This window comes from Oryctolagus cuniculus, chromosome 11 (genome assembly GCF_051225735.1).
Source record: "Oryctolagus cuniculus isolate XC-2025 breed Fujian yellow rabbit chromosome 11, ASM5122573v1, whole genome shotgun sequence".
NCBI classification, from domain to species: Eukaryota; Metazoa; Chordata; class Mammalia; order Lagomorpha; family Leporidae; genus Oryctolagus; species Oryctolagus cuniculus.
The window spans coordinates 119,828,382-119,849,792 of NC_142877.1; the positions used below are offsets into that span (position 1 = coordinate 119,828,382).

Sequence of the window (21,411 nt, forward strand, 5' to 3'; positions counted from 1 at the left end):
GACAAGGGCGCCATACACACCTACACACACACACACACACACATATACCACACACATTCATACACACATACATGCACACCCATAACCACACACACACACACCCATAGCCACACGCACACCATGCACACGTCCTATGACCTCGTCCCTGTCAGTACGTGCTGACCACGTGATCGTCCACTTAGCAAACCCTATGAAAGCTGCAGACCAGCACCCGGGGCCTGGCTCCCACGACCAGCACGGAATGGGCAGGAGAAGGGGTCCGGAGGCCTGGGGTGCTGAGGGTGGGGGCCGGGAGGGGCCCGAGGCTGCAGGTGGTTGAAAGAGTCTGTCCGGGGTTCCTGCAGAGGCCCCCACGGCCTGCCAGGCTCTGCCAGGCTCTCAGGTGCAGGGGCAGGGGCTGGCTGCAAGTGAAAGCCATTAGCCCAGGCTCCTATTGTCCCCAAGTTAAACCCCCGGGTGGGGGAGGGGCAGCTGTGCTGCCACAGCCGTTCCCACGGGGAGGGGGCAGTGACTGCCCCTCAAGACAAGGGTCTCAGGAACCAGATCCCACCGAGCCCCTGGCAGGCACCCTCCTGGGCTCAGAGCCCAAGACCCCTACTGGCAGGTGACAAGCCTCGGCCTTGGCCAAGGGGGACCTTGGGCTGCGGGCGGAGCCCTCTCCCAGCAGTCCCAGGCCTGGGGCCTGCTCTTTGAGGGAAGTTTCTACTGAGTGGCCCCCTCCCCGCTCCCAGGCCCCCCTGCAGGAGTGCTGCAGCCTTGGTCACACCAAGCAGCACGGCTGGTTCCGAGGAGGGCTCCCAGCCCCCTCTCTGACCTGGGAGCTCCAAAGGGCGGGTCGGCCCCACACAGAGCCTGGGGCCTGTGAAGCCAGCAATCAGCAGAGAGAGACCCGGCCCCTGCGCCCAGCAGGCCCACGGTGCTGGCCAGCACCTCGGACGGAAGGATCCCTGGGTTCCAGCTGGGATGCAGGCTGAGAACAGAGGAACCAATGCCGGAGCCGGAGCCAGCAGGGGGGAGGCAGGAGGCTGCGGCTCTCCACCAGGGGGACAGCAGCAGACGGCCAGCTGCACCCCCCACAGCCAGGCTCCAGCCTCTTGCTCCCCTCCTGGCCCTCCACCCCCGTCAGAGCACCTGATAGAAGAGGCTGCCTCTTGGTGGCCCCCCGGGCAGGCTCCCTGTCGCCACAGTCCCTCCATGGCGGCCCAGGAGGAGCCCTGTGGGCAAGCAGGCTGGGCTCAGCACGGGCTCAGCACGGGGGCAGCAGAGCCGGCATAACAGGGGACACGCAGGGCAGCTCGCTGCAGGGACAGCTGGGGACGGCATGAGCAGGGGCTGCGCTCTGGCCAGCACAGCGTCGGGAGGCAGGAGGCAGGGGGCATCCCACGCTGGAGGTCACGGCCTGTCCACAGGGCACAGAACACGCCGGTTGGAGAAGCGGCTGTAGTCACGCCCGTTAGCCCTGGAGTGGGAGTAGAGTGGGGTCCTCAGGCCTGGCCAGACCTGCGTCTTCTCTAATTCTTAGAGACCACCGTGCTCCACAGGTGTGGGACCCAGGTGTGGGACCCAGGTGAGGTGCTCAGGTGAGGTGCACAGGTGTGGGACCCAGGTGAGGTGCTCAGGTGTGGTGCACAGGTGAGGTGCACAGGTGAGGTACACAGGTGTGGTGCACAGGTGTGGTTGCATGTGTGGTGCACTGTGGTTGCACAGGTGTGGGATACAGGTGTGGTGCACAGGCGTGGTGCACAGGCGAGGTGCACAGGTGAGGTGCACAGGTGAGGTACCCAGGTGAGGTGCACAGGTGAGGTGCACTGTGGTTGCACAGGTGTGGTGCACATGTACACCCATCTGCAGGGTACACTCACCAGACGTTCGCTGAGCACCTGCTGTGCGCCCAGCCCTGGTGTCCCTACCCCCAAGGGCTTCCCTCTGTAGCAGGGAGGGGTAGGGGTGGGGGTGGGGGAGGCACAGCTCGGGCTCCATCATCAGTGCGGCACGGCTGGGTGTGGACGGACCCTCCCCCCACCGCTGCCTGGGAGGCGCCCAGCTTGAGCCAGGAGCGCAGAAGCGACAGCCAAGCCCGCGGCCAGGGCAGAGGCAGGGCACAGCCGGCCCAGCGTAGCTGCCCGGACCCCTCGTGTGCCCCAGAGCACGGCGCTGTGCAGAGGTAGCGGTCAGCCACAGGACAGCGCCCGCGGCCGCGGCAGGAGCCAGGGCTGAGGCTGAGCCACGGACACCCGGCCCTCAGGCCCGGCCCCGGTGAGTCCCGGCCCCTGTACCCCGGGGACAAGCTGTGTCTCAGCCTCTGGAGGCAGCGTCGTCCCTGCCTCGCCCTGCACAGCCGCCGTGGGCGGAGCATCCGCCACTCTCCGGTCACTTCCCTGTCTGCTCACCCTTCTCGACTCAGACTCCCAGCCCCCCTCAAAGGCCCACAGGGCTGAGCCCAGGTCAACTCATCACATCTGCAGGCGTCCATTTGTCACGAGGAAGCTGGGAGGACACGTGTCCACAGGCCACAGGGATTAGGACGTGGACATCTTGGGGGTGGCTGGTTTGGCCTAGCAGACAGCACAGCCCTGGGCACATCACTGCACACCATGGGGGCCTGTCCACTGGCCACAGGGCCTGTCCACTGGCCACGGGGCCTGGCCACGGGGCCTTCCACTGGCCACGGAGCCTTCCACTGGCCATGGACACTGGGGATCCAATCCCAGCTCTACCACCATGAGCTGTGTGACCTCAGGCAAGCACTTCACCTCTCTGTGCCCAGATGCCTGAGCCCCAACTGAGTTTCAAAGGAGACTGAGGAGGGCACCGCCTTGGTAGGTTCCCTGGGGTTACACAGGACCACCCACAGGCAGCACAGACGCCCTGGCCCAGGTGGGGGCGGGGCCAGCAGGGTGTTGCTGTCATGGACGCTGACTCGGAGTGCAGTCATCCACCCGTATCCACGGGGGGTCCCAGGCCCCGGGCAGGTGTCCCAGTCTGTGCAGGCTCAAGGCCCTTGCAGGAGTGCTGCGCTGTGTGCCTAGAAGGTACGCAGGGGGCCGGCGCTATGGCACAGCCGGTAAAGCTGCCGCCTGTGGCTCCGGCATCCCATACGGGCACCCGTCTGAGTCCTGGCTGCTCCACTTCTGATCCGGCTCCCTGCTAATGCGCCTGGGAAAGCAGTAGAAGATGGCCAAGTGCTTGGGCCCCTGCACCCACGTGGGAGACCAGAGGAAGTTCCTGGCTCCTGGCTTCAGGCTGGCCCAGCCCTGACCATGTGGCCATCTGGGGAGTGAACCAGCAGGTGGAAGACCTCTTTCTCTCTCTCTCTCTCTCTCTCTCTCTCTCTGCAACTCTACATTTCAAATAATAAATAAATCTTAGGGCAATAAAGAACCTACACACGTCCTGCTGCGCACCGGAAGTCCTCTCTGGATGGCTGCGATGTCTCGCCGTGCCGTGTGGACGACTGTGGAGCTGCACACTGAGGAGCTAAGGATGAGAACCCCTGTGCTCCCTGAGTGCGTTGCCTCTGCGGCTGGCTGTGTCATGGCTAACAGGGCTGGCCGCACCATGACTACCCAGGGCTGGCCGTGCCGTGGCTAACAGGGCTGGCCACACCGTGACTACCCCGGGCTGGCCTCGCCGTGGCTACCCAGGGCTGGCTGTGTCATGGTTACCCAGGGCTGGCTGCACCATGGCTACCCAGGGCTGGCTGGACTGTGGCTAACAGGGCTGGTTGCACCATGGTTTCCCAAGGCTGGCCGCGCCGTGGCTACCCAGGGCTGGCTGGACTGTGGCTGACAGCTGGCCGCGCCGTGGCTAACAGGGCTGGCTGCGCCATGGCTAACAGGGCTGGCTGCACCATGGCTAACAGGGCTGGCTGCACCGTGGTTAACAGGGCTGGCCGCACCATGGCTAACAGGGCTGGTTGCACCGTGGCTACCCAAGGCTGGCCGCACCGTGGCTACCCAGGGCTGGCTGCACCGTGGCTACCCAGGGCTGGCTGCGCCGTGGTTAACAGGGCTGGCTGGCGTCCTTAGGCCCCAGAATAAGAAGTCTGAAGGTGAGGGCCACTCCTCCAACACTCAGAGGCCCCGAGCTCTCCTGGGAGGTGGCAGGGGGCCTTGGGGGCTTGGGGCTCCACCCTGCGTGTGCCAGGGGCCTCCCCAGGAGGCAGGGCGGGTGTGCCGCCCTCTGCCTCCCTTCTTGTCTTTGGAAACCAGACTCAGCGGCTGCATCTGGGCGCCGTGGCTCTGCCTGCACTGCGTCTGTTCCCTGCAGAGGTCACAGGTCAGCAGACGAGGCCTCACTTGGCCACACGGGGTTGGCCCCTGAGATGCTGAGCTATAGAAGTGCATGGGCGGAGCCTACGCTCCAGTGAGAGGGAGCTCCGCCCCCACGTGCTGGCCAGAAAGGGGACAGGCTTACTCCACAGAAGGAAAAATGGATACACTGGACTTCACTCTTAAACACTCGGGCCATTCAGAGAATGGAAGACAAGCCACAGACTGTGAGACAGAGTTTGCAAAAATCACATCAGAAACTCCCAACAGTCCGCGGGAGACCGGAATGAAGGGAGTGGGCACTCGGTGCGCAGTTACGATGCCCACAGCCCGCGTCAGAGCACCTGGCTCCTGACCCCGGCGTCGCTCCCACACAGGCCCTGGAGGCAGCAGGGTGGCTCCGGTAATGGGATTCCCAGCACCCATGTGAGAGACCCGGATGGAGCTCCCAGCTCCTGGCACCAGCCTGGCCCAGTCCTGACCACAGGAGACATTTAGGGAGTGACCCAGCAGATGGGAACTCTCTCTCTCTCTCTCTCTCTCTCTCTCTCTCTCATGGTCTCTGCCTCTCTAAGTAATGGTTTTCCAGAAGTTTTAGTTTTTAGTAAAGTTTATTTTTGATGCAAAAAAAATTTAAAATCCATGCATATAAGAGTTCATCAAAAATGGATGAAAGATGGCATTATGAAAGAACTATGCACATATATTTCAAAATATTTCACAACAAATTCAACTTATCTTCTTTTAAAAAATCAATTTTGGGGGCCAGCACTATGGCTTAGTAGGCTAAGCCTCCGCCTGCAGCACCAGTATCCTACATTGGCATTGGTTCGAGTCCCGGCTGCTCCACTTCCCACCCAGCTCTCTGCTATGGCCTAGGAAAATAGTAGAAGATGGCCCAAGTCATTGGGCCCCTGCAGCCCAAGTCCTTGGGCCCCTGCAGCCATGTGGGAGACCTGGAAGAAGCTCCTGGCTCCCGGCTTCAGCCTGGCCCAGTTCTGGCTGTTGCAGCCATTTGGGGAGTGAACCAGCAGAGTGAACACTCCCTCTGCCTATAACTCTGCTCTCAAATAAATAAATGAAAAAAAATCACTTTTTTTGAGAGGCAGATGGAGCTCCTGTCCACTGGTCCACTCCCCCAGATGTCCGCAATGGCCAAGGCGGGGCCAGGGGGGAGCCGGGAGCCAGGACCTCAATCCAGGTCTCCCCGTGGGGGCAGGGTCCTAACTACTGGGGCCATCGCCGCCGCCTCCCAGGGTCTGCAGGAGGAAGCTGCAGGAGGAAGCCAGAGCCAGGCACCACATTCAGGACCCCAGTGCGGGAGCCCGGCTGAACCCTGCTCCCAAAGTCAACTTCAGCTTCTCACCCTGGCTTCCCATGAGCCTTTCAAAGTGTCCTCGTCTGTCCAGCAAAGGACCAGTATCTGGACTACAGAGAGAACCCTTAAAAATCATCACTTAAAAAAAAAAAAGGCCAGGTAGAAAACGGGTAAAAGTCGTGAACAGACACTTCACTGAAACAGACTTGCAACCGGCAAATACAGCCGTTTCAGATGCCCACACCATCAGGCACCCCGGGAATGCAAACGACGCGGCAGTGAGGGGCCCCTTCAGGACGGCGGAAACCCAAACGCAGTGGCAACACCAGATGCTGGGAGGACGCTGGGCGAACGAGCCACCCACAGTGCTGGCGGGCGCGGGTAGCAGTTTGGGTGCCCTTAAAAACCGAAACACCGCTACCATACGACCTGGCAGCTACACTCCTGGGCATCTTTCCTGGACAACTGAAAACTTATGTTCACAAAAACCCTGCACGGGGGGTGTATAGCAGGTTGATCAGCAAGAGCCCCCGTCATCTTCCAACAAACGCACTGGGACCCCTCCAGCCCGCAGAACCACCTCAGTGACAGGCCACAGGCCCCTCAGAGCCCGAACCGAGCGGGAGGCTCTCTGGGGAAGGCTGGGAGTGGGGAAAAAGGGGACCCCAGAAGGTCGCACACAGTAGGACGGCATCTCCACGACACCCTTAGCAAGCCAGTCACAGAACTGGAGAATCGACTCGGGGTGCCGGCAGTCAGGTGGGGGGCCCTGGTGGGCTGCTCTGTCGGGTGCCAGGCACCAGCTGTCAGGTCCCCTTACTCATGAGGGGCCTTCAGCAAGTCCATGGGGCCGGCGCCGCGGCGTAGTGGGCTAAGCAGGCTGGACGCACGCAGGCTGCCCCCTTGCCCGGAGCGCGGTCACCTTCAGGAAGGCCAGCCGCTCTCCTGTCCCACCACGACGCCGGGTCTGGAGCCGCCGGCTGAGCTTCAAACAAGCACAGCACGGGGAGAGGAAGCCTGCTCCGGTCCTGGGCCCGTCCCAACACGCACCTGTGCACAGCTGCCTCCCAAGCGCTCGGTGGCGGCGGCACGCACCAGGGACCACGAGGCGTCTTGGCCTGCACGCGGCACTGCCTGTCCCGGGACCGGCGCTGCCGTCAGCCCCGGCCCCCCACTGCAGCAGAGAAGCCGTGAACGCCTGTCATAAGGCATGAAAAGGAACACTGGGGTGCAGGCCGGGGGTGAGGGGCGGGGGCCTCTCCAGGACGGGAAGTCTCAGAACTCGGGCATCAGCAGAGCCGGGGCCCAGCCTGCAGGTTTGACTCGGCGGGGGTGGGGGTGCAGGGCGGGGTCAGCAGTGCACGGGCTGCCCCGGGGGCTGATGGAGCTGGCCGGGCAGCACTTGGAGCATCTCGGCCCTCCTTTAGCCGCTGGACCAGCTGCCACCTTGCCCAGCCTGCCCCTCTGCCCAGCTGGGATCCGCCACAGGGCAGAAGTGCTGCAGCCCCTGGCCCCCAGCTCGGGGTGAGGCTTGGGGAGGGGGCGCTAGGCGGGCGCTTGAGGATGGGTTTCTGCGGGTTTCAGGCCTGGGCCCTGGAAGCCCCCAGCCCTGTGGGCGGCGCCCCCAGCCTGAGCAGTGACCCAGGTGAGAGACCTCAGCGACCCCAACCGGGGCCTCCTGTGGGAGCCAGGGGCGGGTGAGACCGGGGGGGGGGTGGGGGGGGGGTGCCGGCGCCGGGGGAGGGTGCAATCCCGAGGGGGCGGGGGCGGGTCCTGGGGTGGGCGCGGGCGCCAGGGGAGGGTGCGACTCCGGGGTGGGGGATGGGCGCGGGCCCGGGGTGGGTGCGTCCGCGGCCCGGCTCGCTGCGCGTGTCCCCAGCAGCACCCGGGTCCCGGCGGCGGCGCAGGGCGCCCGGCGCGGGCCCGGGGGCGGGGCTTGGCGGGGAGGGGCGGGGCCTCCGCGGCCCCCTCCCTCGGCCCCGGCCGGGGCTCCGGCTCTGCGCGGCGGCGGCGGCGGCGGCGGCAGCGGCGGCTCGGGGATCGAGGTGAGCGGCGGCGGCGGCGGCGGCGGCGGCCCCGGAGGCCGGGCCGCGAGGGCCGTGCGCGGGCGGCCGGGTGTACGCCGGGCGCCGGGCCGTGGGCTGAGGTCGGGTCGCGCGGGATCTGCCGGGCAGGGCTGCCGCCGGGGTGGGGGTGCAGCCTCTGCAGCCCCAGGTCCCCCGGGACCCCCGGACCCGCCCCTTCTCTGAGTTTCCCTGCGTCCGAGGCGGGTCTCTGAGGATCTGCATGTGGGCCCCTGCCCAGCGCCTGTCCCCCACCCCCTCCCAGCGCCGCCCCTCCCCAGCCAATGCCCCCCCCCCCTTAACGGACCAAACAAAGATGGTGAGGGTCCCCCTCCCTCTCCAAGCCCTGCCCCGCTGGCCTCCGGCCTGGGCCTGGCCACCTCCCTGGCAGGGCAGTGGCCCTGTGGAGCAGGGGGAGGCAGATCCCAGGGCAGAGGCCTGGGGCTGGAGCGTCTGAGGGATTGTGCGTGAGAAGCGGCCGAGACCCCTCCGGGGGCTGGACAGGTGGGCGCGTCTGTGGCCTGCGTGGCCCAGGCTCTGCCTCTGGCCACGTCAGGGTCCTCACTGCACCCTCCTGCTGCAGGGCCTGGCCGACGCTTTCTACGGTTTTTTTCCCCACCAGAGCCAAGGTGAGGCGCATGGTGCTGCACAGGGGTGGGGGTTCCTGGCCTGCGGGTCACAGGGTGTGGCCCCACCCCACCCCGCGGCTTCCTCCGGGCAGCCTCTGCATCCCCATCTGTGGCATGGGCAGCAGTGACATCTGTGCCCCGGATGTGAGAAGGCTGTGGTCGGTGGCAGGCGTGGTGTCGTGGCCTGGCTGTCCAGGTGTTAGGGACGCCCCTGGCGGGAGCGCGGCCCCCCAGGGCCCAGGCCTGGATCTGCAGGCGGGTGTGTTCGGTGCGGGGTTCAGCGCAGGTGCTCTCCAGGGGCGCTCAGGACCCCCGGGCCGCCCTCCTTACCCGCGGTGCATGACAAATCGCCCCACCATTGATGTGGGGCACCTGGAATCGGCATTGTGCCAGCCTCCCAGCCCCATCCCGGTGCCTCCAAATGGGAGCCTCCTCCCTCTGGCTGGCAGCCACGGCCCCCGCCCTAGAAGGGCCCATGCTTGGGGCTGCTGGCCACTGCCTCTCCCGGAGCCCGAGTCCCCACCAGTCGCAGGCCGTCCCTCTGCTGCCAGATGGACTGTCTTTTGTTTCCACTGTGGGGCTGGGGGTTGCTGTGGAGTCCAGCAGGCCTGGCTGGCTTCCCGGGGCCCTCAATGCTTCTCTTCGTGGTCCTCAGCTTCCTTGCGTGGACACCAGGGGTCATGGCGTCCCCCTCCCCCACACAGGGGCAGCCAGGGGGCAGAGAGGCGCCACGTGGGACGTGTCCCAGGCCAGCACCACATAGACCAGCAGTGGCCAGCGCGTCGGCCCCTGGCGGCTTGCACCTGTGCAGAGGCCCCGGCTGGCTGGGGGCGGTCTGGTGCGTGACGGTGGCTCTGCGGGCCTGGGGGTGGCCGAGCGGGGCTGCCCGGGCTGAGCCGCCCGCGAGCATGGACCCGGCTTTCATTTTTAAGGCAGTTATTGTGTCTCCCAGGGCAGGGTCAGAGAGGAAGGCCGGGCCTCTCCCGGCGCCCCAGGCCATGCGGGTTCGTGGCATTCGTGGACTCAGACAGGGTCTGCTTCTAGGAGGAGGCCTGTGCTCATGAGGGATTCCAGAGACAAGCAAGCCGCTTGTTCACGCTCCTGCGTGCCCGTTTGCAAAGACCTCCCTAACCCAGCAGGCGGCGCCGGAGCCCCCAGTGGCAGAAAGACCCACACCGAAAGGGGCAGCCACAGGCCACGTGGGCGCAGAGCTGTCGGGGTCAGAGGGGGCCAGCGGCAGTCCTGCAGGGCACACTGCCCCGAGCCCCGCAGCGTGAAGCCGCAGGGGTCTGGGTGCTGGGCAGGCCCCACCTCCCGCATCGGAGGCGGTTCTTGTCCATCAGAACCCTGCACCGTCTGGAAGCCCCGGGTTAGCGGAACGAGAGGGTGACTTCTCCTGTGACCTCACTGCCCGTTTCGGTCTCCACATCGAGTCTTGGTGGGGAGCAACCAGCAGGATGGGCGCTTTGAAGGCTGTGGCTGCCGGGAGACTGCCAACACCCTAAGTCTCAGGGGCAGTCCCAGGGCTGGGGCTGCCCACAGGCCTCCACGTCCGGCCTCAGCCCCTCAGCTCCGGCCTGCCCGGGAGGAGGAGCCAGCGAGGGGACAAAGGGTGGAGCCAGAGGCAGGTGCACCTGCCATGGGAAGCCGCGTCACCTCCCAGAGCTGCAGCATCCGCGTCCGCAGAGCGTGTCCTGTGGGGGGGGGGGGGCTCTGGGGGCCCCGTGCCCTGCCTTTCACACCTGCGTGGCCCCGGCGACTTCCCTGACCTCTGTCTCTCTGCAGTGGACAGGCAGCATCTTCCTGGTAGGAGTGTTGTGAGAATCCAGTGGCGTCACACCCAGGGCTCGGGACAGCCCCCCGGGGAGCGCCCCCTGCTGGGGAAGCAGGGATGTGGTGTTGGAGTGACCGGAGTTGTAGCAAGCCTGGCTGGGGTGGCCCCGCAGCCCGCCGTGCCGTGGCCTGGTGCTCTCGCCTCGAGTTCGTGTGCCCCCACAGTGCCACGCGCTTGTGGGCCCGCCGCACTGTGGCCTGCGGTAAGGCCTTGCTGTGGGCCCTGGCGTTGCCCTCGGCATTAGGATTCAGGGGTGTGCTGCACCTGCCGAGGAGTGAGCACTGGGCCCCCTCAGGTGCCTGCCTGGTGGAGGGAAGTGACAGCCCTGTCCCCGCGGGCGTGGGGACAGAGATGGGGTCGCTCTCGTGTTGTCTCTGACACCCACGGGGAGGGCGGGGCCAGGACCCTTTGTTCTGGAAAGATCGTCAGGGACGACTGTGCCCTGTGTCTCTTCCCCCCGTCCGGCCCCATAGCCAGGGCTGCCGCCTGCCGTGCGCCGGGCGCCGTCTCACCCCGGAGGCGGTCATGTCCATGTGCAGTTAACAGATGAGCAAAGAGGCCAAGTGGCCGCCCAGAGCCCGGAAGGTGCAGACGGGGGCTCCAACCGGGGCTGCTCTGGCACAAGGTTCGGGCCGCCCCGGCCCCCCACACAGGACGGAGGGCGCTGCTGACGGCCGCACTCTCGTTTCCCAGAACGCCTGGGCCGCGACGGGGCTGGGTGAGACCTTCCTTGGCCTCCAAGAGCAGTATCCTCGCGCCCCCAATCCACCGGGAGAAGACCCCAGGCCGGAGGGAGAGGGGCCCAGCCGGGGGAGGCGGCCCAGTTCGGGTCCCGGCTCCACCACGTGCACCCCTTTGAGTCAGGAAGGCTGCTCTCTGCCTCAGTTTGGTCATCTGTAAAACGGGAACTTTGATTTGCTCCCGGGGGGCTCCCGGGGCTGGGTCAGGAGAGGCGGCGGAGAGCGGTGCCGCCGAGCGGGCACCGTGGTGGTGCCCCCGGAGGCCTCTCAGAATTCACCCGTCTGCCCTGTCGGAGCCCCGGGAGGCCCTCTGGAGTCACGGTGCCGATGAGGAAGGGGAGACACAAAGACCACAGCGTCTGGCCCAGGGCCACACAGCTGGTGAGACCTCGGGCCCTGATTTGGACGGCCTGAGAGCTGTCCACTGCGGCCGCTGCTTGGCTGGTCCCAGTGACGGGGCACTCACTGCTCCACAAGCCCCTGCCACAGGACTTGGTAGTGGGGTGACAGTCGCCGGGACAACGTGGAAATGGAGATGGGTGGAGGATCCTGGGCTTGGCTTTGGCCCTGCCGGGAGCCCCCCTGTGAGGAGGTGGGGAGGGGGTCCCCTGCTCACACGGCGCCCAGGTGGGTGTCTCTCATCCCCCCCTTCCCCCACAGAGCAGACCCAAGGCGGAGAGCGAACAGAGCTCCCAACAGGAGAGCAGACAGCAGGTGCACTGTGGGCCCTTGGGATGGACGGATCCCGTTCCCAAGGGGAAGGCAAGCCCCGAAGCCTGCGCGGGAACAGCCCCGCGTTGTCGGCCACCTGTCCAGGGACTGGCAGGGTCCCGTGTCTGCCTCACCCGGGAATGTCCCGCGGAGACCTTTGCGCCGGCCCGGACCTCAAAGCTCCGGGGAACCCCTGGGCGTGGTGGCCACGCCCCTGCCCCATGGGCCCTGCCCAGTCTCGGTCTCAGGTTCCTCCCTGCGCAGGAGGCAGCAGGAAGCTGGGGGTGGGGGGGAGGGCCAGGGCAAGGGTGTGGGGGTGACGCACCTGGCCCGTGGCCACAGCCGCTTGGGTCCCATCCCCCCCCATACACGGCAGCTGCCGGGGTCTGTGGGCGCCTGGGCCCCACCCCCATACACATTCAGTGGCAGGAAGGGACTTGGAGAATTCCGGAAATGGAATCAGAAGATAGGTTCATTTTAGGGCAAAGAAGTTTGAAATCCACGCGTTCCCTCACAAGCCGGCGCCGTCTTCTCAGACTGGGTCCCACCAGAGTGCACCACAAGTGAGCGGGGCCCTGCACGATCTGGTGAGCCCCTGGGGAGTGCAGATCATCAGCTCCATTGTAGACCCAGAGAGGGTGATGGTCCTCCCAAGGTCACAGAGCAGTAAGGGGAGAGCCAGGAAGGCTTCCCAGAGGAGGAGGCAGTGGCACTGGGCCAGCAGGACGGGGGACCTGCCTGGTGGAAGGCTGGCGTGCCAGGCAGGGGAGCTGTCTGCCGTGCACGGCTGAGCCGGCGCCCCGCCCTGGGCGTGGTCGGGTGTAGGTGCAGCTCGTGGGCGTTGGCAGAGCTGAGCTGACCTCAAAGTCACAGCCAGGCAGGAAGGAGCCCTGTGGACCCTGACCTCACCCTGACCTCACCCTGACCTGCCACGGCCACTTCCTTCTGTCTGGGCAGGAAAGGGCGCTCTGTGGGCTCCCGGCGGCAGGCCCCTTCCTGGGGCCTGCAGTGAGCGCTGATAAAATATTCATCAGACGAGCAGGCAGCTGGGCTTCCCGGGGCAGCACCCACCCCGGCCCGAGTCCCGCTGAGTCACAGAGCGCGTGCCACCTGCCCCCGGCCCCTCTGCCCTTTGGCCGCTCGGGTGCCAGGTAATACGTAAGCCATTCGGCCGCCCCGCAGCACGGGCACCCGGCAGGCTTGCAGAGCTCAGCGGGAAGGCGCAGGCCTGGCCAAGGCCGCAGGGCAAGGGGCCAGCGGAAGCCCACCTGGCGCCCCACCGGGGCGGCCCGCTGCCTGAGTCCTCTCAGCACCCCGCAAAGCAAGGTAGGTGCTCGGTCTGCCCGTGGAGCAGCAGGGGCGCCGAGGCGCGGGGAGGAGCCCCAGCGGCCGACCCCGAGGCCCCGGCCCGTGCCCTGCTCCGTGCTGGCCGGGCAACAGGGCCAGGACGGGCATCTGTCCCGCGTGGGCTCGTGGGGCCGTGCTGCGGCCGGCCTGGTGCCTTTGATTCCCAGAGGCACAGCAACAGCGGATTCGGCAGCAGATGGCTTCCTCCCCTGCACGTGGAGGGGGCGGCGGCGTCTTTGTTCGCTCATTCATAAAACGCGCTCCGGGCGCCCTGTCCCCGGGAGTGCAGCACCCGGACCCGCGCACGGGCTGTGTGGCCTCGGCCAGGTTGCTCTGCCTTTCTGGGCCTCTGTCTCAGGGTGTGGCCTGGGGACAAGCCGCTGCCTCCATCTCCACCCTGTCCTCGCGTCCACCGGGGCCGGACGGGCACCGAGTGGCTTTGGGACAGCTCTGGTTGACGCCTCTCCCCCCGCCCTGGGGAATAGCCCGGAGCGCGTGCCGGGACCTTCAGGGTCAGCTCCTTTGCAGGTGGACATTTGCTAAGCACAGAGCTCGGAAGGGAAGCTCTCTGGTCCCAGCTGAGGGAGTGGGCGGCAGGGGCTGGCCTGGGTTCTTGGGGCGCTCGTGGCTGTGTCCCATAAGCATCCCTGGCCTGGCTGAGAAGACTCGGGGGTGGGGCGGCACCTGGCGCAGCAGCTGGGGAGACCACGGGAGACCCCAGCGTCCCACACCAGAGTGTCTGGGTTCAAGTCCTGGCCCGGCCCCCTGCTGGTGCCCACCCCAGGAGGCAGCAGGGGGCTCGAGTCCCTGGGTCCCTGCCAACCATGGGGGAGACCTGGATGGAGTTCAGGGCGCCTGACTTGAGCCTGGCCCGGCCCCGTCTGTTGTGGGCACTTGGGGAGTGAATCAGTGGATGGAGGACCTGTCTGCCTGTCTGTCCGATCCGTCTCTCCTCTCTGCTCACCCGTCTTCCTTTCCGAGAAGTCAGAACACCGGTAGGAAGCGCGCCCGGCCACGGAGCAGCTTTGCTTCCTGTCCGTCCCGTTTGTGTTTTGTGCCCTGTCCGGCGTTCGCTCGTGCCGCTGAGTGAGGGCTGAGGGCTCTGTGCTTGGCCCCGGGACACCTGCCGCCCACGCTGCCCCCGGGACACTCAGTCTATGGGGGAAGCTGGCCAGACCCAGGCCGGTGGTGTGAGCCGACCGTCGCCAGGGAGGGCTTGCAGAGCTGGCTCCGGGCTGAAGCTTGGACTTGGTGGTGCGGCAGGTGTGTGGCGCTGGCTGCCCACGGGGAGCCGCCCAGCTTGGCGAGCCTGGCTGGGACGGCTCAGGGCTGCTGGAAGAAGCGGTTGAGGGGCAGAGGGACGGACACCTGCCTCAGCCCCTCCCACACCAGGCCCCCTTCCCAGGCCTCGCTGGGAGCTCAAGTTGACACAGTGGTGGCATGTGCCCGGGGAGCCTGGGTGGGCAGAGCAGGGGTAAGGCCGGGCTTAGGGTCCACACACACACAGGCAGCTCCTGATGGGCCCCGGCCTTCCAGGCCACAAGTGTCCAGGCCACAAGTGTCACCAGGCTCAGGCCCCGGGGCAACCAGCCACCTCCACTGTGCACCACTGAGGGGCTCTGGAGCCAGACAGCCCTGCCCAGCCCCTCCCAGTCTGCATAACCCCTCCCCTTCCCTCCCCTCCCAGCCTCAGCTTCCGCACCTGCAGCATCAGAGTGAGGCTGAAGGGGGCGTGGCGGGGGCGTGGCGGGGGCCTGGCATGCTCTCTATGGGAGGGGCAGCCCCCTCCTGCGGGCTTCCTGGGGGTCCCGGGAGGGGCTCCACACCCTGAAAGAAAGCAATGGGGGAGTTTCCGTCCTTCTTGAGGGGCCCGGTGCGGGGGGCATCCGAGCAGGCGCGGCCCTGGGAGGCAGGCGAGGTCGCCCTGGAACTCTGACTCTGCATTTGCCAAGCCCCTGGGACCGGCTGAGCGGGAGAAATGGGCCCAGGAGGCCCCTCATGGCCGGGGCCAGGTCACAGAGGCCCCTGGGCCCACGGCTCAGAGGTGCAGGCGCAGCGGCGAGAGGCCGGCGTAGAAAGGGGGACCGGCAGCAGGGTGGAGCCAGGGAGCCCGCCAGAGGACGCCTGCTCCCTGTGGCTGCTGACCAGCCTCGCCCTGGCTCCGCTCCGTCCCCTCTGCCTGCTGAGTCACCCAGGGGGCGTGGCCAGCAAGCGTGAGGGCGGGAGAGGGACCAGAGGTCCCTGGGGAGGTTGGGGGGAGGGGGCGGAGTGCAGGCCACAGTGCCGGGTAGGTTCGGCGGGGGCGTCACCGTCACCCAGCCCCGAGACCTCTCCTCTGCATGTGTGGGCGCTGGCGGCAGAGGCTGCGGGGGGGTGGGGGGGTGAGGCTGCCAGGCCCAGGCAGGGCCTCCGTCCCCTCCCACACTCAGGAGAGCGCTAAAGTCCTGTGCCGCTGGTGGTCAGCTCCACTGTGCTCCCAGCCCAGCAGAGTGAGGCCCCCACCCCACATCCTCCTCCCGGAGCAGCCCTGGAGGCCCGCGGCTGGCACGGGCACTGGGGTGGCCAAGGCGCAGGGCCAGGCACGTGTGAGGCTCTCGGGAAGCACTGGTGCCCCGGGAGGGGCTGCAGCCGGTCCCCCCAACCCAGGCACACTGCAGGACAGGCCTGGCGCCCAGGGTGTGGCGAGAACCAGGTGCCGCTGGCTGACAGACGCTAACGGGGGCAGGGCCCAGCTGTCCAGGGGCTGGGCGTGGTGCAGGCCCAGGTGTGCAGGGGCTGTGTGGGGCCCAGGCCCAGGTGTGCAAGGGCTGGGCGGGGCCCAGGTGTCCAGGGGCTGGTCGTGGTGCAGGCTGGGACTTGACCAGGGAGCCCCGGTGGCCTGGGCAGAAGCAGTCTCAAGTCAGGGGTGGGATTTTGCTCTGAGAAGGAGGTGCCGCCAGGTGATTTATGGTCTGGGGGCGGGGAGCAGAATGTGTCTGATTGGCAGAGACGGTGGGGGGGGCAGAAGCACCTGGGCCCAGGAGGATGGAGAAGAGAGGCTGCAGCTGTCGGGGGGGGGGGGGGGAGCCGGTGGCCAGCTGGCCAGGGCAGGGGCAGAGGGGAGACCACGTGGGGAGGTGCAGGGGCAAGGGGGCAGGTTTCGTGGACAGGAAAGTGCTGAGGTCAGCAGAAACAGAAACCGGAAGCCCATGGGTCACCCCAGAGTTACTCGGCTGTGCAGGTTGGCACCGAGGGGAGGAGCTTGCTTGGGGGCGTGGCTCACGTCTGGGTCTCTCCTCATCCCAGGTTGCACTCGCTGCGGCCTGAGTAACTCCGTTTCGCTGCGGGGCCTCAGGTGGGAGGAGGTGCGGCACAATCCCACGTGCGCCTGTGGGTTGCAGTCAGCGGCTCGTGGAGCGAGCACCCGCGTCAACAGGTGCACTTACAGCCGGCCGATCCCCGGACAGGAAGGGGTTACCATGACCCCTGCTGTGCAGGCGAGGACCCTGAGGCACTGTGGGGTGGCGGCAGCCGCCCTGCCCCCAGAGGGACCCAGGGCAGAGGGCAGAGCTGGGCGGGGCGGGAGGTGGGGAGCAGGCAGACCACCTGGGGAACCCGCACGCCTTGTCTCTGGCTTCGGAGGCGTGGGTAGTGGGAGAGCGGCCTGGAAGGGTTAATGGGAGTTCAGGCAGCGTCAGAAGGAGCCAGGGGCTGTGCCCAGACCACCAGGGTCATGGAAATTGGGAGTTTATCCCGCAGGCAGGCAGAGGGCCTGGTCCGAGCCTCTGAGCGGGCAGGGCAGGGTCCCCCCTGGGCGTCCGAGTGGGTGTGCTGCCCCCTAGTGGAAGGTGGATGCCACAGGCAGAGAGGCCCGGGGAGAGCCGGGATCTGAGCCCATGGGGCCTGGGGCTGTAGGGGGTGGGCGTGGTCCCGGCAGGGGCGAGCCTGGGCTTGCTGGCTCAGGAGGCCCAGGGGAGCAGGGCGCCCCAGCAGCCTCCAGGAGGAGCCGGGTCCCCAGCCTGCCATCCAGGAGCCAGACGCTGGGATGGGCACTCCAGGGTCAGCCCCGACCCTGCCTGTCGTCAACTTGAGGCCCTGCAGGTGAACCAGTGGCCTGGGGGAGGCCGCAGCCCAGGCCGGCACAGGCCGGGCCTCAGTAAGGGGCATTCCCTACCCTAACCCGCGTGCCCCAGCCACACCCGGGCCACTCCTCCCCCTCCCAGGGACCCCAGCAGCTGCAGAACAAGAGGAGCCCCGCGGGGCAAGCCTGGGGTGCTCTCGGCTCCGCCTGTCCCCGCGGGGCTGTCCCGCTCCCCCAGGCCAGGGGACCGTTCTCCAGGGACTTTTTGTGGGCGGGGCTGTGGGATTGCTCCGCGGGGCGGCCGGGGGACACCCCTCCTCCACCCAGACCGCCCCCCCACCCCCCGACAGCTCTTTCAGCTCCACTTGTGAAGTCCGGTTGCAGGCCAAGTTCCGGCCGGCCGACCCCCGTGTGGGATCTGATTCGCCGGCGGCTCGAGGCCGTGAGGACCCGGCTGACTCAGGAGGTCCCTGCTCCCCAGCCAGCCTGAGCGTGCGGTGGACAGGCTGGCGGGAGATGGACAGGCTGGCCGACGGGAGGCTGCGAGGGCCGCGCACCTGTGTCGGCTCCCGCACCTGTTCCCTGCCGCGTGGTCTGAATCGAATCGCGATGGGCATTAAAGAGGAGGAGGCTGTGGCCGCTGGTGCCGGCTGCTGGCTGACACCGCAGTCCTGGTGCGTGGAGGGAGGCTCGGGGCTGCAGCCAGCTGGCCTGCACCCCAGCCCCGCTGTGTGACCCGGGACAAGTCACTTAACCGTTCTGGGCCCCAGTAAGCCAGGACGAGGGCGTGGCTGCCTACCTCGTGGAATTCCAGCATACCCAACCTCCTCACACGAGCGGCCCCCTGGGGTCTAGTCTCCCCATTTGAAGGAGGGGGAGACTGAGGACTGGATGAGAAAGTAGTGCAGGGAGGTGGGGGCAGACCTGGCGTGGGGGGCTCCGGCTCTGACCATAACCTGCTGGTGGACGGGAGCGGGGCTGTCGGACGCCCCCTCCTCTCCCCGCCACGGGAGCCTCTGCAAACCGGCCAGGACCTCAGCTCCAGTGGACGCTGGGCTGGGACCCAGCCTGCTCTGGCGTGAGCCGGTGCTCCTCGGAGCCCCCGAGGAGGGGGAGCCACGGCCAAGGGGGGCCGTGAGTGCAGGGGCGGGGCCTCAGGGCGGGGAGGTCCTGGGCTCAGCGGGCAGGGGGTGGGGGCTCTGCCTGGGACCTGTCACCTGTCCCAGGCCAAGGAGGACATGAGGCAGGACCTGGGTGGGGCCCTGAGCCCACCGCCCGGCAGCACCCAGAACCCAGAACAGCCTCTGTACCGGTTCTAACAGTGAGGTGGCCCCGTCTCACGTGTGTGTGTGTGACCCAGCTCCCCTACTTTGTAACTAACAGCCCTCCAGCAAACTCCTTAGCCCCACCCAGCCTCGGTTTCCCCGACTGTGAAACGGGATAATACAGCTGGCGCAGCCCCCAGGCCCCTGGGGGGGAGCACTTCCTCTCAGAAGACTTGGGTGGAGCCACGGGCCCACCCCAGCCCAGGCGTGGCGCCCAGCAGCGTCTGTGAGGTCCCCCCATTCACACAATGCGAAGCGTGTCACTTGCAGTGGGCCTGACCCACGGCCATCCTGCCCGGGGCACTGCCCAGCCAGCCCCACCCGATTGGTGCCCCGGTCACCACGGGCAGCGTGTCCCCTCCCTGACTCGCCTGTGGGTCCCCATCTCTGTCCTCCCCAGGGCGAGGGCGGCACGCACCGGGCAGGTGCAGACCGTAGGGGCAGAGCTTTGCGCCCTCAGCACGCCTGGGACCCGGGTTCGGAGCCAGCATCCTGCCCCAGAGGGATTCCCCGTCGGCTTTGGGGAAGCACCTGGCTTCGCCACCAGGGGGCAGAAGTGCCCCCTCCAGAGCAGGCAATGCCTGGGAGGTGGGCGGGGCTCCAGTTTCAGTGCTGCCCCCTGCTAACTAACCCCAGGCCTGCGTCCCCACTGCGCTGGCCGCCTGGGGTTGGCTTCTCCCCCTCGGATGACACGAGGAAAGGGGCTGGCGTCAGGATCGGGAACGCGTCCTGGTGGGCCCCAGGTCTGGAGCTCCGGTCTGGGAGCTGCCGGTGACTCCCTGTGGCCCCTTCCAGCTCCGGCTGTCTGTCCGTCTGTCTGTAGTGGGGGAGGGGCAGGGCGAGGCTCAGCCTGCAGACCCCAGGCACCAGCCCTGAAGATTCTGACTCCTGAGAATTTTTGAAAATAAATTCAAGGTTTTTTTTTTAATTGTATTTATTTTCATTTTATTTGAACGACAGAGATGCGGACAGAAACAGAGACAGACAGACCTTCCACCTGCTGGTTCACTCCCCAGAGCTGGGCCAGGCTGAAACCAGGAGCCTGGCGCTCCATCCGGGCCTCCCGCGTGGACGTGGGCCATCCCCTGCATGTCAGCAGGAGGGCGGGGAGAAGCGGAGAGGACGTGGGAGCAGGCGTCCCCACCTGTCTCAGCCCCTGCCCCAAACACCCTCCCTGCTGGCTGTGAGCCTGTGCACAGGTGCCGGCCCCATGCTGACAGTCGAAGCCAACCCAGCATTGAGGACGAAACCCCCCAGGCCAGCCCCTCGGCACAGCCCTCAGCACCCGGGGGTCTCCACTGCCCGTGGGGGGCGTGGCCTCCACGGGTCGGATCTCACCTGCCCCTCACACTCACCTGCGGGATCTGCAGCCGGAGGGCTCCGACCCTTGACCCCATCTTCCAGACGGGCAGACTGAGGCACGGGGGGTCACCTGACATGGGAACAGGGCCAGGCTGACTGCAGCCATGGGCCCCGGGGACATCAGGGTCCTCTAGGGAACTGGCGCTGTACTTCTGCTGGCCCCCAGGGAGTTGGGAAAGAAGTTTAGGCCCCACAGGAGGAGAGGATGAGGCCCTGGGGGGGGCGGGGGTGTCACAGTCTGCTGGCTTTGGGGACGAGGGAGTGACCCCCCATGTCCGCCGTTTCCTTAGCATGTAGCTTCCCTTCCCGGAGTGAGACACACTGCCCAGGGCCACCCCCAGTACAACTGCTCGGACCCCAACTCAGGCCCCAGAAGGGAGCAGAGGGCCGCTCGCGGGGGCAGCAGCAGCCCGGGCGGGACGTCACGCGGCCCGGCCCGGGAGGCGGTCACCTGACGCCTCCGGCCGCCTCTGCCCCTCTGCAAAGCCCAGACTGCTCTGGCCTTTCCCTCCCCAGCACTGCAGCCCCGGAGCACGCGTCTGGCTGGCTCAGCTCTCGGCCCGTGCCCCCTCTCCGGGGGTCTGCCCGGTCCCCTCTGTTTCCGGCCTGGGGCGCCGGCTGCTGCCCTGGGTCCTCCTGCCCCGCCGTGTGCCTCTCTGCCTGCGAGTACTCCCTCGCTCCCGGCCCTGGCTGCAGACAGAGGCCACGAATCTGTGGCTGGGACCTAGGAGAGGTCGCCTGACTCCTCAGCGCCGGCTGGACACGGCCCTGAAGCCCCTGGGCCAGGCTGCTCCCGAGTCGTCTCCTCCCAGGGCCTCCTGCACCCCAGCCCCTCCCCGCCTCCTCCCCCGGCTGTGAGCTGTCCCCACCACGGGCCTCCCTTTCTACCGTAGCCGTAGCCGGCTGAGCCGGCTGAGCCCTGAGAACCACCCCCCCCCCCAGCGGCCGCCATTCCCAACCGGGCCCCCTTCACACAGCGGGAGACAGCGACTCTGTCACAGCCATCAAGTGTTTCCACCAACGTGGGCTGACTCCAGCTCTGTACTCTGTGAAGCACATGTTTATCCAACCGAGCACTTATTGAGCACCTACTGTGTGCTAGGCACGGGGCATGCAGCAGGGGAACCATCCCCGTCGTCCTCAGTTCTGCTGGCTTCGTCACGGAGCCAGAGGGCGACCAGAGCCCGAGTCAGGGTGAGACAGTCAGAGAGGGGAGGCAACCCTCGGCCTTCGCTGAAGACTTCCTGTGGCTGGAGAGGGAACAGGAGCCGGGGTGGGGGCGCCGCTGCCGAGCAGGTGTGAGGACCTGAGATGGGGACAGAGCGCAGGAGGGTGTGCAGGGGGGGCTTGTTAGTGCGGTGTGCCCTCCTCCCCAGGGGGCGGGGGAGACAGTCAAGGGGTATCATGGTCCAAGCCAGGTGTGGAGGGAGGCCACACAGCTGGCCCAGGGGCTGGGGGAGGGGTGGAGCCAGGTCTCCCTGCGTGGGAACTCCGTGAGACCCCTGCCCGCAGCCCCTCGGGCCTCCGCCCCACACCAGCCCTGAGGTCTCAGTGGAACTCTTTCCAAAGCTGACCGGGAATGACTTTGATAACGACCTTTTTAGACTCTAAAGCAGGACAGGTGTCCAGTGCGTGCGTGGGAGGGTGTCCAGGATGCATCCCGACTCCAGGACAGCACCGTCACACCTGTGCCTTCCAGCCGCTGGGGGCAGCGCGCCTTGGTCCCCACGGCTTCACCCGGGGGCGCCTCC

General features: G+C 67.0%; 1 protein-coding gene across 2 annotated transcripts in view; it reads left to right on the top strand.

Moving 5' to 3' along the window:
- The first annotated feature begins 7,482 nt into the window (after positions 1-7,482).
- The window catches only part of PRR5 (proline rich 5), a 35,188-nt gene continuing 21,259 nt past the window's right edge, over positions 7,483-21,411 (top strand). The window contains exon 1 of one of the 2 annotated variants that reach the window (XM_089307725.1): positions 7,483-7,634. The gene's annotated coding sequence lies outside the window, so the exon portion shown is untranslated. Of the gene's footprint in view, positions 7,635-12,589; positions 12,893-21,411 lie in introns of those variants that run through there. The other variant, XM_089307723.1, reaches the window with a different exon arrangement.